This window comes from Eretmochelys imbricata, chromosome 1 (assembly GCF_965152235.1).
Source record: "Eretmochelys imbricata isolate rEreImb1 chromosome 1, rEreImb1.hap1, whole genome shotgun sequence".
Taxonomy (NCBI): Eukaryota; Metazoa; Chordata; order Testudines; family Cheloniidae; genus Eretmochelys; species Eretmochelys imbricata.
Genome location: NC_135572.1, coordinates 164,528,658 through 164,544,746, shown reverse-complemented (window position 1 = coordinate 164,544,746; position 16,089 = coordinate 164,528,658). Strand labels below are relative to the sequence as shown.

At 37.6% G+C, this 16,089-nt stretch overlaps 1 protein-coding gene across 3 annotated transcripts in view; it reads right to left on the bottom strand.

The window, feature by feature from the left end:
• The window catches only part of RUNX1 (RUNX family transcription factor 1), a 210,797-nt gene that overhangs the window by 124,615 nt on the left and 70,093 nt on the right, over positions 1-16,089 (bottom strand). Inside the window, exon 2 of one of the 3 annotated variants that reach the window (XM_077818826.1) lies at positions 705-793. The exons of the other annotated variants lie outside the window; for them this stretch is intronic. The gene's annotated coding sequence lies outside the window, so the exon portion shown is untranslated. The remainder of the gene's footprint in view (positions 1-704; positions 794-16,089) is intronic. 3 annotated transcript variants of the gene reach the window in all.

The window sequence follows — 16,089 nt, the reverse complement described above, 5'->3', positions numbered from 1 at the left end:
TACTTCACACTACTTAGTATAGATTTGCCATTATCTACAAAGGGAGACCTATTCTCCATCTCTTGTCCCTGCTTACACAACAGCAACGGAACACAAAGGAACAACTCAAATTTGCCTCCAAATTTAGACTTTTACAAACATAAGCTCTTACTGACTATGTTATTCCTTTTCCATTTTTATTTCAAGAAAACCCTCCATTTTTGGATTTACTTGATGCTGCCACAGAATTTCCAGTTTGCCATAGGTTTTGCACTGCAATGCTACAAAGCCTGGGGCCTTGTGGTAGAACATAGATCCATTCGGTCACATAGTCCCTGGGTCCTGAGCCTATATAAAAAAAGTTCTTGACAGAACTTGAGTTGTTAATACATTCTTCGGGTTAAAATCTTCTCTTACAGTTTTAGTAAGTCATTCTTGTCAAGAAGATGCCAACAGCTTCCTGTGTTCCATCATATACCCAGCCACATTGGCCATTGAACCAGGAAGTCTTCAGCCTCTAATAAACTAAATTCACCAAGACCATCACCCCTGTGAAAATATGCTGATATGTGAACTTTACTGTGCATGCAATGCATAGAACAGAGCTTAACATAGTGAAATATGAAATAGCTTAACATTCAGAATGATTTATTATCAGTCTTTTCAAATGTTTTCTTTTGGCTGCTAAAAAGCTTTGAATTACCAGACATTGTATCCTGACTTACTTAAACTTCAGAAGAATGGTAACAGGAGAACCAAGGCAGATTCAGTAATGCATATTCTGTGAGGTGTTTAGGTTAAGAATAGATGAGTTCTGAAAAAGAAGAGAGGCCATAAATAATTAACGTCCCTCTCTGTAGATGGGAGAAAAGTATCAAGATTTTGCTGAAGTCATTGATTGATTTTCTGACACAACAAGTGAAAAGATGTGAAAGCAGCCACTTGGAGTGCAGTGTCAGATATGCGATCCATTGTTAAATGGAATTATGCATTTTAGTTACTAACACAGCTTGTGTTCCACTGACTGCACTATTATAAAGTACACATTAAACCTAACAGAAATGAAAAAGTAGGGAAAATATAGGCCAAATTTACAGCTAGATGTTTGAATTAAAAAAAGAAACAAAAACACAAACACAAAAACAAACAAACCCCAACAATCCAAAACAGAAAAGAGAAGTGTTGCTTTATAAACAAGGTACTGTTACATTGATGGAGAAACTGTATTCACTTCTATTTACAAGCAGTTTGTTGCCTTGGATTCCTGATTTCATATATCACTGTCATTAATAGGAGATAGAACACTGAACTAATTAATTGGTCACTGATGAGCGCATCCTTTCATTTCTTCCTTTTTCAGTATAAATTCAGATATGAAAGGATCTCCGTTATATGCAAACAGGTGAAAAAAATTCCCATGGAGTCAAACATTATCATGTACATCCCACAGCACACTGTGCCTTTTTTATATTATTCATGTCAATCTGAATTAGAGGTCAAATGAACAGAGCATAGGTACATCTGAGCTAACAGCAGTACTGAAGAGAAATGTGGACCTCTTAAGGCTACCATTTATTGTTCATTATGAAGTCTTCCTTATTCTACATTTCTTCACAGTCCTAGAATTAAGAAACTGTATATTACTAATGTATATGTAGGAAGGCACAACCCTGTGTGCTAAACATACATTCCCCCAAACCCAACATTTCGTATGGTGTAAAGGGAAGGTTTAGTTTGGTTGGTTGCCTTAACCAATCACTGATGGACTGATAGCAAAATGAAACTTACTAGTACATTTGATTTTGGTATTTGGTCTGGTGTCTATATAGCTATTTCAAAGCAATCAGATGGTGCATAATGATAAGCCTACTTTACAAAATTTGAAGGAGGATGTAGGATCAAAAGGAAAAGGAGAAAAAGAAATGGATTGGCTGTGTACACAGATTTATACTGGTTAGGAGACTCCAAAATGAACGAGCTGAAGCCATTATATAACACATCAAAACCCTTCTGAACTATATCAAGTTTAACATGTTTGAATTATTCCAGTTTAATCCCTGGCTTCCACTGAAAAGTTAGCATGAGTCTTATGATAGTCTTTATTTTCTTGATAAACTACTGACTATTAGTTATTACTTATTAACCAGTGCCAAGCTGTTAGTGCTATGCATGACACAAAATTAAGCCAGTCTCTGTCCTGAAGACCTTACAATCTAGCAGATTCTTTTATAGTACAGTGAAATTGTTAATTGAAAGTGTTGTGTGGGCGCCTCCCTTCCCACTCACAATCACACAATATCCTTGTGGTACCTGGTATCTACACAGTTACACACATAAAAAGGTAACATTAGGAAAACATTTAGGGCCTGATTCTTAATTACACTAAGGCCCCTCTGCTCTGCTCTAGGAGCATAATGTGGCTTATATCCATGTTAAGGCCCTTGTACATTGTCAGAGTGATGTAAAAGGGCCTTAACATAAATGAAAATCTGACCCTTAATGTACTTTAATATGATTGAGCAGCGGCAAAACCAGAAAAGCCAGCACTTTGTGAGCAGCCACCTTTCTTCAGACCAAGAACGAGGGTTCTATGACCACCAATGGTCCACAAAGCACAGCTTTGGAACTTTTGCAATAGAGAAAGAAATGGCATGCACTGGAAAGCCTAGAGGGAGAAATGATTTACAGTGTTTGGGGTATTTTAAAATGTTCATTCACTTCTCCTGGGCAACCCAAAGAAGAGAGTCTTTAGATGGGACATGAATGCCGAGCAGGTGGTGACTCAGTGAAGTGAGAGGTGGAAAAAGGTATGAAGACGGAAAGAAGAAAAGACAAGCAGGGCACTGAAGGCTGCTCTTGATTGCTGACAAAATGAACAGGCTGGGAGAAAGCATTAGTAGCAGAGTGACAATAAGGTCAACTGGTGAAATCCTGGCAAAGCTCCCATTGTCTTTAATAGGGCCAGGATTTCACCCAAGATATTTAAGTGTGTTGCAGTGGACAATGGGAAGCCAGCGAAGCAACTGAAAAAGGTGGAGATTACACAATCTGATAATATATTATTAAAATAACAGTCACATCACATGTATATGAGAAGTATATGAGAAGAAAATACTCAGAAATTCTGTCTTTTTGCCATATCCTGTCATTTGTCTATATCGCAAACTCCTCTTGACCTCAGTCAGAATTCTGTAATGTCTGCTGAGTATTAGCATTACGTAGTCCTGCTATTGCTCAGGTGACCAGGGCAAGGAAATGAGTTTATTTGTCTTCCCAGGACTTCCACATGCCATGCAGATTCCTGGTTTTTCCTCCTCTCAGAAGGGAGCTAGTAGATAATATCACATGAACAGAATTTCTGTTAGTATTCCAGCATTCAGGTAGCAGCTGACTAACAACAGGAAATGCACATACACAAAATTGAAAAAAAAAAAAAGGTAAATAGTAAATGTTAAACTTGTTTGAAAGTTTGATTCTTGTTTAATTGGGCCAGTTCACCAACTGTACATAAAAGACAGCTGCAAAGTAATTAGCTAGTATCATATTACTTTAACTTTTAGCATCAGCATTATAAGTAAAGGGAAACAGATAAGAGACTTTCCAGTTAAATCTCATGGCTGCTTTGTAGGATCTGTGTATAATTATTTTACAATATCACAAAGTATTGGGGGGCCCCAGTCATACAAGCCCTCAAGCAAATAGTTCAGCTGATCTATTTGTGTAAGAAAGGATTTGCTGGACTGGACCTTTGGGCAGTTGTTGAATGGCACGCTTATCTAGAACACAGAGAGCCAATCATTTTTTAACAATTATGACAATAGATAAAAGCAAGACAGACTCTGATTTAAATACCTGATAATAAAAGCTTACATTGGGAGATGGTCAATAAAAGCTTAGAAACAATAATAAAAATTTAGTCTCGACGCTACAAGAAAATGCATAAGATGTGAACATGGCATAATATTGTGATACTGAGGAAAAGATGGGTGATCCATATAGAAGTCTGTAATCTATTTCCAGTGCTAGTAGGAACACAAAACCACTCTGTGTTTATCAGGTGCCAGTGAGATTGTCTGAAAATAAGAGAGTTTGGTGGTCTCTGTTCATTTTTCAATGGTTTGTACTCTACTACATACCTGGCTCATTTCCAGGGGAGCCTAACTGCTGAAAAAAAATCATTGACCAATTAGCATGGAGATAAAAATATTTCCTTCTCCAATTGGGTGGTCTCTTTTACAGCTGAAATGAAATTAGATCCAGGACATGGCAGGTATATCTTAGGTTAAAGCTCATAGTACTATATATAAAATTCCGTTTTGGCTGAGACAACTATTACAGAATTCTAGGAGACACTGAGTTTGGAACTTTGCACACATATAATTTGTGAAATACGAAGTGAGAAGTATTATGATACAGAATAAAACTTGACAGGTTGATTTGTGTTGCCACAGCATTTCTGCAAGTCTTGCTACTTTAATTTGACATGTATTATGTAGATATAGACTAAATATACATTACACATGAGTAAAATATATAGGAAAATCCAACTGCTGTAAAAAACAACCTTCAAATCATACCTTTAACATCAGTAACCATGGGGCAGATTATTATACCTTTATTGGCGCTGAATAGTAATGGTATTCCATTAATTTCAATTGAACTTCTTTTCAAGTAAATATGGTAAGAATACTGCAATCCATCACAATGACGATTACTTTTTACTAATGCAAATATGACTTTTCCTGGCCTTAAATTCAGCCTTGGAATTTTGCCCTCAGTTTTGTGCATGCTGCACAAACATAACCAATCAGAACAAAGAAAAGTTAGACAAGTTATATACGCTATATATAAGTTATAAGCATGTTGTACCAGGCTTTGCTCCAAAAGGATCTTCCGGAAATACTGCTGGTGTGCCCCCTCCCTCCGAGGACAGCAGACATTCATATGGGAAACTTCTGGTAGCCCTAAGTCGCTCCTGCCAACAGAGGTTCTTGTTTAAAAACTACTGGTGGCCTATGTATCCCTCCATCCGTAGGTCCTATTTACATTTGTTGCCCAGTGCAACATAACCTTTTAAACTGCATTAGGTTATAGTCTGAGCTATAGGCCTATCCCAGCGTGATTTCATGCAGAGCAGTACGAACCAACATTTAAAGCTGATTCCTTTTTTAAACACAGATAGAAGCAGGTAATTGATATGCCAGCACGTATTTTGATATTATCCTTCATTAGGTAGCAGGCATTCCACCATGGTTACAGCTTTTATATGTGTAGAATCAAGTGTAGAATATCCTTCACATTCTAATTTCTCAGTGACTTCTTGTAGAATCAACACTCAATGGAAAACAACAAAAGTATGAGAAAGCATTCGAGGAATGCTTGTAAATGGTGGCTCAGTAGACTTATGATAATTTCTCTGATGTACAAATCCCTGCTCCTGAAAGCATGGGATCTCTTAGCAAAGTCTAAGTGATGCAAAAGGTCAGCAGTTTGATGTAGGTGTTTAATGCTAAGAACCCTGTTGAATTCACACAGAGAATTACTGAAGCATAAGTGGGAAAAGTGTGCGAATTCAAGCATCACAGAGAACTTCACTCCTGCTTTGCAAAAGAAAGAAAGAAAGAAAGAAACAAACAAAGAAAGAAAGAAAGAAAGAAAACCATCAAAAATGTAATCCAATTACAGCATTGGGATTTATGGAATTACACAGGCATAGAAATTCATGTACAGTATTATAACCTCACAAAACACCTCTGAAGAATTAAAGGGCTCCTTATAGAGGCTCTGACCTCATTTTCCCTTACCTCTCTGGGCTGCACACAGTGGGCTATCCACACAGACATCAGTGGGGAGTTGTGTGTGTGACTCAAAGGTAATATATGCTAACTGGTTGTTAAGGTCTCCTACTTGGCTAATTGTTACTGCTAACTTGGAGACAGGTGTACTGTGAAAAAAAAAACATGAATATTTTGATGATTTCTAACTAGAATTTTTCTCCAAACATGTTTGTAGCCCCCTTTTGAATGAGCTTTTCAGGGACACTTGTGCAAAATCTGTTGAAGACTAGAAGAAATATTTCCAAACAGCAGTAACCATTATTTTCAAGGCTAGCTCTTGAAGAGAGCATGCAGTACTATTGTCAGTGTCTGCAGTCATTAATACTTTTGCTTTCTAATGAAAACAATGGCATGTAGTGTTCTGAAAGCCCAGCACAGTGGAAGCTAATGGTTATTACAAATCTCTATGTAAATACAACACAAATTTGCCAGGTTTCTTGCAAACTATTAATATACAAAGTGGTGTTTTGCTAGGCAACAGCAGATAATACATTTTGCAGTACAAGCAATGCAAATCTAAATATTTTAATGTATGGCTGTATTGTGTAGGTCTTTGTGAAGCAGATGTAGGGAAATTCAGTTTCTTAGATCAATATTCCAAAATCCATCCGTCCCAAACCAGGTAGCTTGATGCTATCTAGTTCTAACAATAAACTTGGATATAAAGTACACTATAACATAACTTAGTAAGAGGGCCTGACTTACCCTTATGAGCCAGAGTTTACCTGGTCCTTGCACATGCGTGTAGGTGCAGCAGATGGTGCAAGGAGTCTCTCCTTCCACCTGTGCCCTAATGGCTGACAAGAATCGCATTGGGAAGCATAGTGTCTATTCCCTCTTAGCACTACCTAGGCAGTCAGTAGGTGTACAAAAACGGGGAACGGGGAAGTGCAGTGACTTGCCTCTCTGCCTCTATGAGGGCCTGCAAAGTTGGGACCACACTCCAAAGCTCGGGTAGCTACTGTTCTGGTGTGAGTGCCCCAAGAAGAATTCTGGTTGAGTCTTCAGCCTCATTGCAGCTCCTCCACACTTCACCACCCCCAAGCTCAAAATGAGGGCACCAAGAGCAGAATCTTGTCTTCACTAAGTAATCACACTAATAGGCTCTTTAAATAAATGGTTACATATAGAGACAGGTTAAGGTGGAAACTGAAAGCACACCGCACCTAGCTAGCTTTGGAACATTTTCAAAGTAATGCGTGTTCCTTGGGTTTAGCTATGTGACCTGTGTGGGCATGAGACGCAGAGTAGAATCCAGAAAACATGCACGGCGTGGTTGTAGTATTTTCTGGATATAAATAGCTAGGGGTGTCCATAATTTGAGACTGTAACTCAGTTTTCAGAATTCATATTCCCCAATTACTTTATGCTGGAGGCCAATATAAAAAGTGCTTGAAGTTTCATAATGAGAGCATTGAGTTTCTGTTTCTTGACCATTGTGCTGTGTGGTCCAACAGAGAAGGCAGCAGTCCCATTAAAGTTAGCTTAAGAAGAAACACGAGTGATCTGTTGATAGAAGTTAACAATAGGGATCCACATTTCCTTCACCAGGAATAGTTACTGTCTGTTCTGTTCTGTCTTTAGAAATGTGATTTGCAGGGGTATAATTCACAGAGGGAAAATATAAAACACATAGCGAAGAAACTTAAGCTGGGCAGCTGAATGTTTGGAATGAATGTTTGAACTGTTCTTAGAATATCCTTCACATTCTAATTTCTCAGTGACTTCTTGTAAGCAGTCTTTATCTTTCAACCTGGCCAATGCCAAGGGGCAGATGAGAAGGTCAGGCAGCATCTTTGGTGAAATGTTATAAGTTTGTCACAGGACTTTATGTAATTTCTGAATCAAAACCAAATCACAGTAACAGATGTGAGTATATAAAAATATGCAGATATCAGATGAAATCCTGGCCTTGTGGAAAACAATGGCAAAACTCCCACTGACTTAAGTGGAGCTAAGATTTCACCCACAAATTGTAAAAATAGCACGTATTTGGAAACATAAAAATTGCTGCACCAGATCAAGAATCTCCCACAACCTAGACAAGTGCCCTAATCCCTGGGCTATGGAGATACTCTCTCACTCTCTCATTTTTTTTCCATGAAAAATTCTGAAAGATCTCATTTTCATTCTGTTGGACAGTCCCACCTGCTTCAGGGAAAGATGCATAAAGCACAACGTTGGCATTTGTGGAATGGACAAGGCCAAATACTGGTTACTGTATGTCTGCAACCATAGAGTCCGAGGCCAGAAGGGACCTTTCTGATGATCCAGCCTGACCTCCTTTATAACAGGGGCCATAGAACTTCCCCAAAATAATTTCTAGAGCAGAGCTTTAGAGAAACATCCAATATTAATTTAAAAATTGTCAGTGATGGACAATCCACCACAGCTCTTCGTAAACTGTTCCAATGGTTAATTACCCTCATTGTGAAAAATGTACGCCTTATTGCCAGCCTGAATTTTCTAGCTTCAAACTTCCAGTCATTGGATTGTGTTATACCTTTCTCAGCTAGACTGAAAAGCCCATTATTAAGAATTTGTTCCCCATTTAGATACTTCTAAATTGCAATCAAGTCACTCCAGAACCTTCTCGTTATTAAACTAAACAGATTGAGCTCATTAAGTCTATCATTATCAGGCATGTTTTCTAATCCTTTAATCATTCTCATGACTCTTCTCTGAACCCTCTCCCATTTATCAACATCCTGTGGGCATCAGAACTGGCTATAGGATTCCAGCAGCCATTGCACCAGTGCCAAATACAGGTCAAATAAATACTTTACTCCTACTTGAGACTTCCCTGTTTATGCATCTCAGGATTGCATTAGCTCTTTTGGCCACAGTGTCAGCTGATTATCTACCACAACCTCCAAATCACATGGATTTATATACCTTCCAAAGTTGTTTGTTTGTTTGTTCTGATAATTCTGTGTAATGTAAGCATGGAAAGACCCCTCCTATTGACTTCAGTGGAAGCTGGACTGGACTCTGACAGCATTGTATAAGCCCCTGTGAGTGGGGGTATGTAAGTACAACTACCTGATCTACATTGATCACAGTTTCTATTCATATTAATCGGAGATAAACTGGTGAACACAGATGTAACATAAGAGACATTGTGCTTACTTATTTTATACATTTGTAATATCTACCCAGAAAGCTAATTTTTTTTTTAAAAAAAATACTGTCCTTTTCATAAAATGTTTCAGATTAGTGAAGATCTTGCCTATATTTAGCTTTTATGGAAGAAAGGATAAAACATAATCAACTGTTTAAAGGATAAAACACAAACCACATGAAGCACTGAAACTCCTTGGCGAGAAATCTAACAGTAGTGCTTGGTAGCAACCCCATCTCCTGTGGAGCAGATGTTCAGGATTTTACATGGAAATAGAAACTGCACTAACATAAAATGCTTTAGTGACTGAAAAACTGATAAATGTTAAAGATTGTCCTTCAGGTTAGGTGCAACACTATCTTCCTGATTGTCTAAAGATGCCCTAAGGAACATCGGGATGGAGATATAAAAATAAGCAGCAGCAGCAATTAAAATATTGACAGTTTAAAAAAAAATCTAGCAATGTTTCTCCGCCTTCAGGCATCTTTTAGTACAGTCTGAATGGCTAACTATTGCCAGCAATGGGGTGGGAAGCTGGATTGCAGGCACATGATTGTAAAGCCCTGGAAATATTAGGCTCTGGTTTCAGTAGAGCCATATAGAACATGCTAAAATTTCAATTTAAATATTTTTGTCAAAAAAGCCTGGATTTACAAATGAGTGTTTGTGTTGTTGAGAAGTAGGGGACATTACAAAACCCAGGATTTGTTTCAAAAGGTGGTTGTTTTCATTTCTGATCTTGGGGGTGGGACTATGGTCTGATTTTTCAGGGATAACTTCAATGAGAGTCTTAGGGGTTCAGCACCTCTGAAAATCAGACCATTAGACTTTAGGGTAACTAGACAGAACAGAGATGGGAGCTATATTACACCCTCAAATCCATATGTGCAATGTGAATTGGAGCGACGTTCTGAGATCAATGTTTCAACATGTCCTTACAGCTTGAATTAACGGACTGGGATGGATTCGGTATGGCTATGCTTATTAAAAATAATGATTTTGTTCCATCAGTTTGCAAAATAAAACACTGGTTTAGAGCTTGGATAAGAACTATTGACAGTGTGGAAAAGCATTTTTTTTGTGTCCTGAGAGATACCATTGGTTAAACCTACCAAAACAAGGACAGCTGAAATACCACAGCAGACTACATGAATTTTCTATGTGGGTGTTCACGTTTTATATCAGCATATGATACTGTGCAGTTTCATACAAAGAAAGACATCAGTCCCTGCCACACACGCCCAAAAGCCAAACAGATGTCGCACAGAGCCCACATCTCACCAAAATTTTCCAGTAGTTAAAATAGAAAACATCAGGTCAAATTTAGCCTCCTCAGGCTGATACCACTTTCACTTTGATTCAGTTTTCTTGACATATGGTTTCTCCCCCCTCCGCCCTTCACATTTTAAACTTAAATAGAGACAATAAATTTCATTTAAATATTTGTGAACGACACCAACAAAAGATAGGGTATAGAAAATCAAGGAAGATGCTTCAGAGAGCAGATCAAAAGTAGGGAATAGCTTAACCTCTCATTAAAATCGTCAGGAGTTTCTCAGGGGTATGATCTGAAGATGGAGATTTAGAATTAGCCTTGATTTAGAATTAGCATCATACTATGTAGCAATCTGCCACTGGATCAGGAAGGTGTGGTAATGACAAATGGACCCATGGAATCAAACCCCAAGCACACAGTGTTTGGCCCTATTCTGGGTGGATTTTACCAACTCCTGATAGATACGTGAAGAGCCTGTCTATACCTCGTCATGCCAATAAAGTCTCATTGACTTTCCCTTTAGTCTGTGACACAGTTTTAATGTTATTTGAGTAAACTGGTGGTTATTTTTTAAACCTTGCATAGACATTTACAATACATAGTTTAACTGAAAATCTAGAGCACTGGAGTATTTCCCCGACAGACCAGAACACTTGTATGCATTTTTGTAACACGCATTGATATACTGTTTGTTTACCCAAGTTATTGGAATGGCAAAGAAAATCATAGAAAGTCAATCAAAGTGCCAACTTCCCTCAAATTTCATGAGATTTGAAGGCTGAGAGCACTCAGAAGCACTCAGGAGATGTTCGGTACTTTACAGGATTAGGCCCGTAGAAACCCAGCAAAAATAAATGTACGTTTTTAAACTATGCAGTATTCCACTCCATCTGGTGAATGTGGACATAAACAAACTCTATCTATGTTGATTCTCTTAGTGCTGTTTTCTGATATCAGATCTGGAAATGTTTTAGAAAAGCCTAGACTTGCAAAATTTTTAGCCCTATTTTGAGGCTAACGAGATTTAGAAAGTTCAGATAATCTCCAGATAAACACTGTAGCTCTGCTTCTCCAAAAAAGAACTGAAGCTTTTGCGATTCTGCCAACACAAAGTTTTCATTGCACATGATACTGAAAGATGTGGCCAAATCCAGCCCTTCAAGTACATGGGTGCAGTTCCAGGTAGGACACGTGCGTTCGCACACCAAGGCTGAATTTGGACCATGTTATGCCAAATATCTAAAGCAATTAGATTCTACTATGAAATAATCTCATTTGAATTTTTAGTTTTGAAAATAATGCCCATTTAGGTATGTGAATGCAGATAAAAGCCAGAAGCCAAAAATCTATTTTACATTCTCTTATTTCAAATTGGATTAAACAGATTTTTGCTGAATGTAGTAAAGATATGAATTCCTTCTGAGTCTGAGACACTGCATTACAAATTTCAGCCTGGAGCAAAGTGTGTCCATTCTTATCCCCAAGTAAATAAATAAGATAGTTAGTAATACTGAATTGTGTATAATCTGAAAATGAATTTAAATCATAGAACTGGCAAAAAAACAACAGCAACAATGCAGATGAAAAGTCTTTCCTCCCCTATCAAAGTTCCAGTATTTGTATGCATGATTGCTACTGTTTTGTCCTTCTGTGAAGGTACGAAAATTCAATTAAAAAATGTAAGCTATATTTTCCACACCTCATTTTCAGTGTTTTCATATTTGAAGACCTTTTTTCCCTTTTATCATCATTATAGAAATTTACATTTATATGGTACCTTAAATCCCAAAGAGGCCTATTGAGCCTTCCAGAATAAACAGAATAAATCATTTCACCCTCCCTCCTGAAGAAATGCAACCACATTTAAGGATGGTGCAAGAACTGTTTAATCAGAACAGCTTCACACAGGAATAAATTCTCCAGTAACCTACAGGGGGAATTAAGGTAGGCATAATGCAGTTACCCTCACTGGAACCAGGGCTAACTTAGCTTAGTGCCAGGGGATCTTCAACGATCACTCAAGTGCTCATGACCTTGGTTCTGGTTTTCGTCACGATATGGCAACTCTAGCAACACAGCGCTCCTTTAAGCCTCACGTGGAATCACCAGCCAAACTATGGGCAGCGCTTTCCTACTGGAGGCCTGTTACCCAAGTACTGAGCTCACCTGGCTGTGCTTCATTTATGAAAGTTGATGAAATCTCCAACCAGGGTAGCAAGGATGAAAATATCATGATGATTATTTATCTGCAGTTTTATGGCCCAGTGCTTCTATAAGTAACATAATATCAATCATTTGCCTTCGTAAGTCTTTCTTCAATCTTCATGTTTTCCCTTCCATTTGTTTTTAATTCAATTTAATGTGACCAGCTGGACACAACCCATAAAAGAAGCATAATATTGGGACATTCCATTCTAAGATTTTTCTTTTCTGTAACATTTTTTCCTTAGGTTTCATTGGGATCCAGACAATGCTTAATAACTCAGTGCTCTGAGACTAGCGTGAGATGGGACTTATTGTCTGAATATGGTGTCTGAGAATGTTGATAAATTGAGAGTGCTGAATGGCTGCTGGAGCTTTAATGATTTGAAGTATAATTAATAATAGTAGATTCTACTTTAGCTTAGGTTCCAAATCCTTCAGATGAAAGGAAAGAAGAACATGTGGTCTACCATGTGCTAAGTATTCATCTGTCCTTGAATGTCCCTCTTAAATGTGTTCTGAATTAAAGCTATCTAAACTCCATGAATACTGTATTTTATTTTATGTATCCCTTAGTAACTAAAAATAATCGGAAGTGATAAATAATAATGGCAACACAGTGGAAGCTGCTTTTAGAGAGCTCAGATACGTTGAAACTCTACCTGTAGTGAAGAGGAGCGAAAGTGTCAAATTGTTCATTGCATTTCCATGGAATTTCTTTCCATCTAAGGGCAATCCCTCATGCTAGGAGAGTTAAGAGATTTGGTTTAGGCCCCTTAGGGCAGAACATTTGCCTTTTCCCCACCATAATGAATACTGTGTTTGGCTCCCGAAACCAACGGATTCTTCTACGTATCTCAAAATTGAGGAAGAAGGCCATCTTGGTTAAAAATAACCTGACCTGGTTTAGAGAGGAAGCTATAAATCTATATAACAAATGGAAGAAAGGGGAAGTTGATAGTAATGAATATAAATCAGAAGTTAAGAATTGTAGAAAATTGATAAGGGAAGCAAAGGGAGCACAAGGAGAAATTTAAAGTCAGCAGAATTAAGGATAATAAGAAGGACTTTCTGAAGTCTATTAGGAACAAAGAGAATCATAACAATGGTCCATTACTAGATTGAAATGGTAGAATTATCAATAGTAATGCAGAAAAGGCATAAGTGTTCAATAAATATTTCTGTTCTGTATTTGGGGAAAAAACAGATGATGTCGTCATATCATATGATGATAACATTCTTTCCATTCCACTAGTATCTCAGGAAGATGTTAAACAGCAGTGAATAAAGTTTGACATTTTAAAATCAGCAGGTCTGGATAAAGTGCATACAAGAATTTTAAAAGAGCTGGCTAGGTAGTTTGCTAGACCCTTAAGGTTGATTTGCAATAAGTCTTGGAACACTGGGAAAGTTTCAGAAGACTGGAAAAAAAATAGCACTGTACCAATATTTAAAAATGGATTGACTCAGGTAATTATAGACCTGTTATGCTAACACTGATCCCGAGCAAGATAATGGAATGGTTTACTTGGGATTTGATTAAGAAAGAATTAAAGGAGGTTAATATAATTAATGCGAATCAACATGGGTTTATGGAAAATGGAGCCTGTCAAATTTGATATCTTTTTTGATGAGATTACAAATTTAGTTGATAAAAGTAATAGTGTTGATGTAATATACTTAGATTTCTGTAAGGCATTTAACTTGGTATTGCATGACTTTTTGATGAAAAAACTAGCAAGATTTAAAATTAACATGGTACACATTAAATGAATTAAAAGCTGGCTAACAAAATGTAACTATAAACAGGGAATCATCACTGAATGGATATATTTCTAAGGGGGTTCCACATGGATCAGTTCTTAGTCCTATGCTATTTAACGTTTATTAATAACCTGGAAGAAAACATAAAATCATCACTGATAAAGTTTTGATGATTCAAAAATTGGGGGAGTAGTAAATAATGAAGAGGGCAGGTCACTCACTGATACGGAACAAAGAATGTGGGCCATAATTACACAGTGGGGAACTCTATCCTGGGAAAGAGTGACTGAAAAAGATTTGGGTGTCATGAGGGATAATCAGCTGAACATGAGCTACCAGTGTGATAAGGTGCACAAAAGGGCTAATGCAATCCATGGATGCATAAACTAGGGAATCCCAAGTAGGAAAAGAAAGGTTTGTTTGCCTCTGTATTTGGCACTGGTGCAACCACTGCTGGAATACCGTGTTCAGTTCTGGTGTTCACCATTCCAGAAGGAAGTTGATAAATTGGAAAGGGTTCAGAGAAGAGCTCTGAGAATGATAAAAAGATTAGAAAACATGCATTAGAGAGACAGACTCAAGGAGTTTAATCTATTGAGCTTAACACAGAGAAGGTTAAGGGTAACTTGATTATAGCCTAGAAGTACCTAAATGGGGAACAAATATTTAATAATGGGCTCTTCAATCTAGCAGAGAAAGGTATGACACAATCTAATAATTGGAAGTTGAAGCTAGAACAATTCAGACTGGAAATAAGGCATACATTTTTAACTGTGAGGGTAATTAACCATTGGAACAACTTACCAAGAGTCGTGGTGGACTGTCCAACACTGACCATTTTTAAACCAAGATGATGTTTTTCTAAAAGATCTGCTCTAGGAATTATTCTGGGGAAGTTCTATGGCCTGTGTTGTACAGTAGGGTCAGACTAGATGATCACAATCTCCCTTTTGGCCTTGGAATCTATGAAAACAAGAGTTGAGTTGGGTTGGGTTTCCAGGGAACTGCAAGGAGGAAAAGACCATCCACAGAGAGGCTGCATGCCTTTTGTACAATCTCTGATTGCGCTGGTAACAATTCTCTATAGTACCTTGAATTGTGACCTTCTTAGACTTCATAGTTACACTGGTTTAATATTTGCTGCCATATGGACAGAAGACATTTTAGGAAAAAAGCCTAAGCTGATTCTGGAAGAGATAAAGGTGACACATTGCTTTGCACATTTTCTTCTAAAGTAGAGTGAACCAATGAGTTGAGTTACAGGAGGTGCCATTATGATGGACTGTAAACAAAGTCATAAATTGAGGTAGGCTTGAACAAAGAACCCCATATCAGACCTCCTTTGAACTTTGAAAAAAATGTAGATCCATCACCTAACTTTGCAGTTGCAGTTGGGGCCCATCTCTAGCTATAACCACTTGTGGTCTTTAAAGACATTATGTGAGAGATACCAGTTTTGATATCCTGGCTAAGTTCTTATTGTCACATACCCAAATTTCTTATTTACTGTAGATTCATTTGGACAAGATGTTCTTCACTTCCTAACCTACAGCATGTTTGGCACTAACAAATTACCCAGAGGTGGCTGCATTTTATCATTCTACAAAACATCTTGGGATCTGGTTCTTATGGATGAAAGACAGTACATAAATGTAAGGCATTATTACTTTACGAATACAGGTGTCTCAGATCTGACGCATCTCCACTTGTATGCCTCTTGCAAATAATTTATGTCAATGTGCAATCTATTCGATTGCTTTACAGCCTAAAGATGATGTTGTATCTTTTCAACTTCAGTATATACATTTTTAAAAATGTATTCAAGACATCCAGAAGTCAAAATAAATGTTCTTTCCTTGACTGAGCAATTGATCTTTTTATCTCCCAGCCTTTCTTTAAAAATCATTACT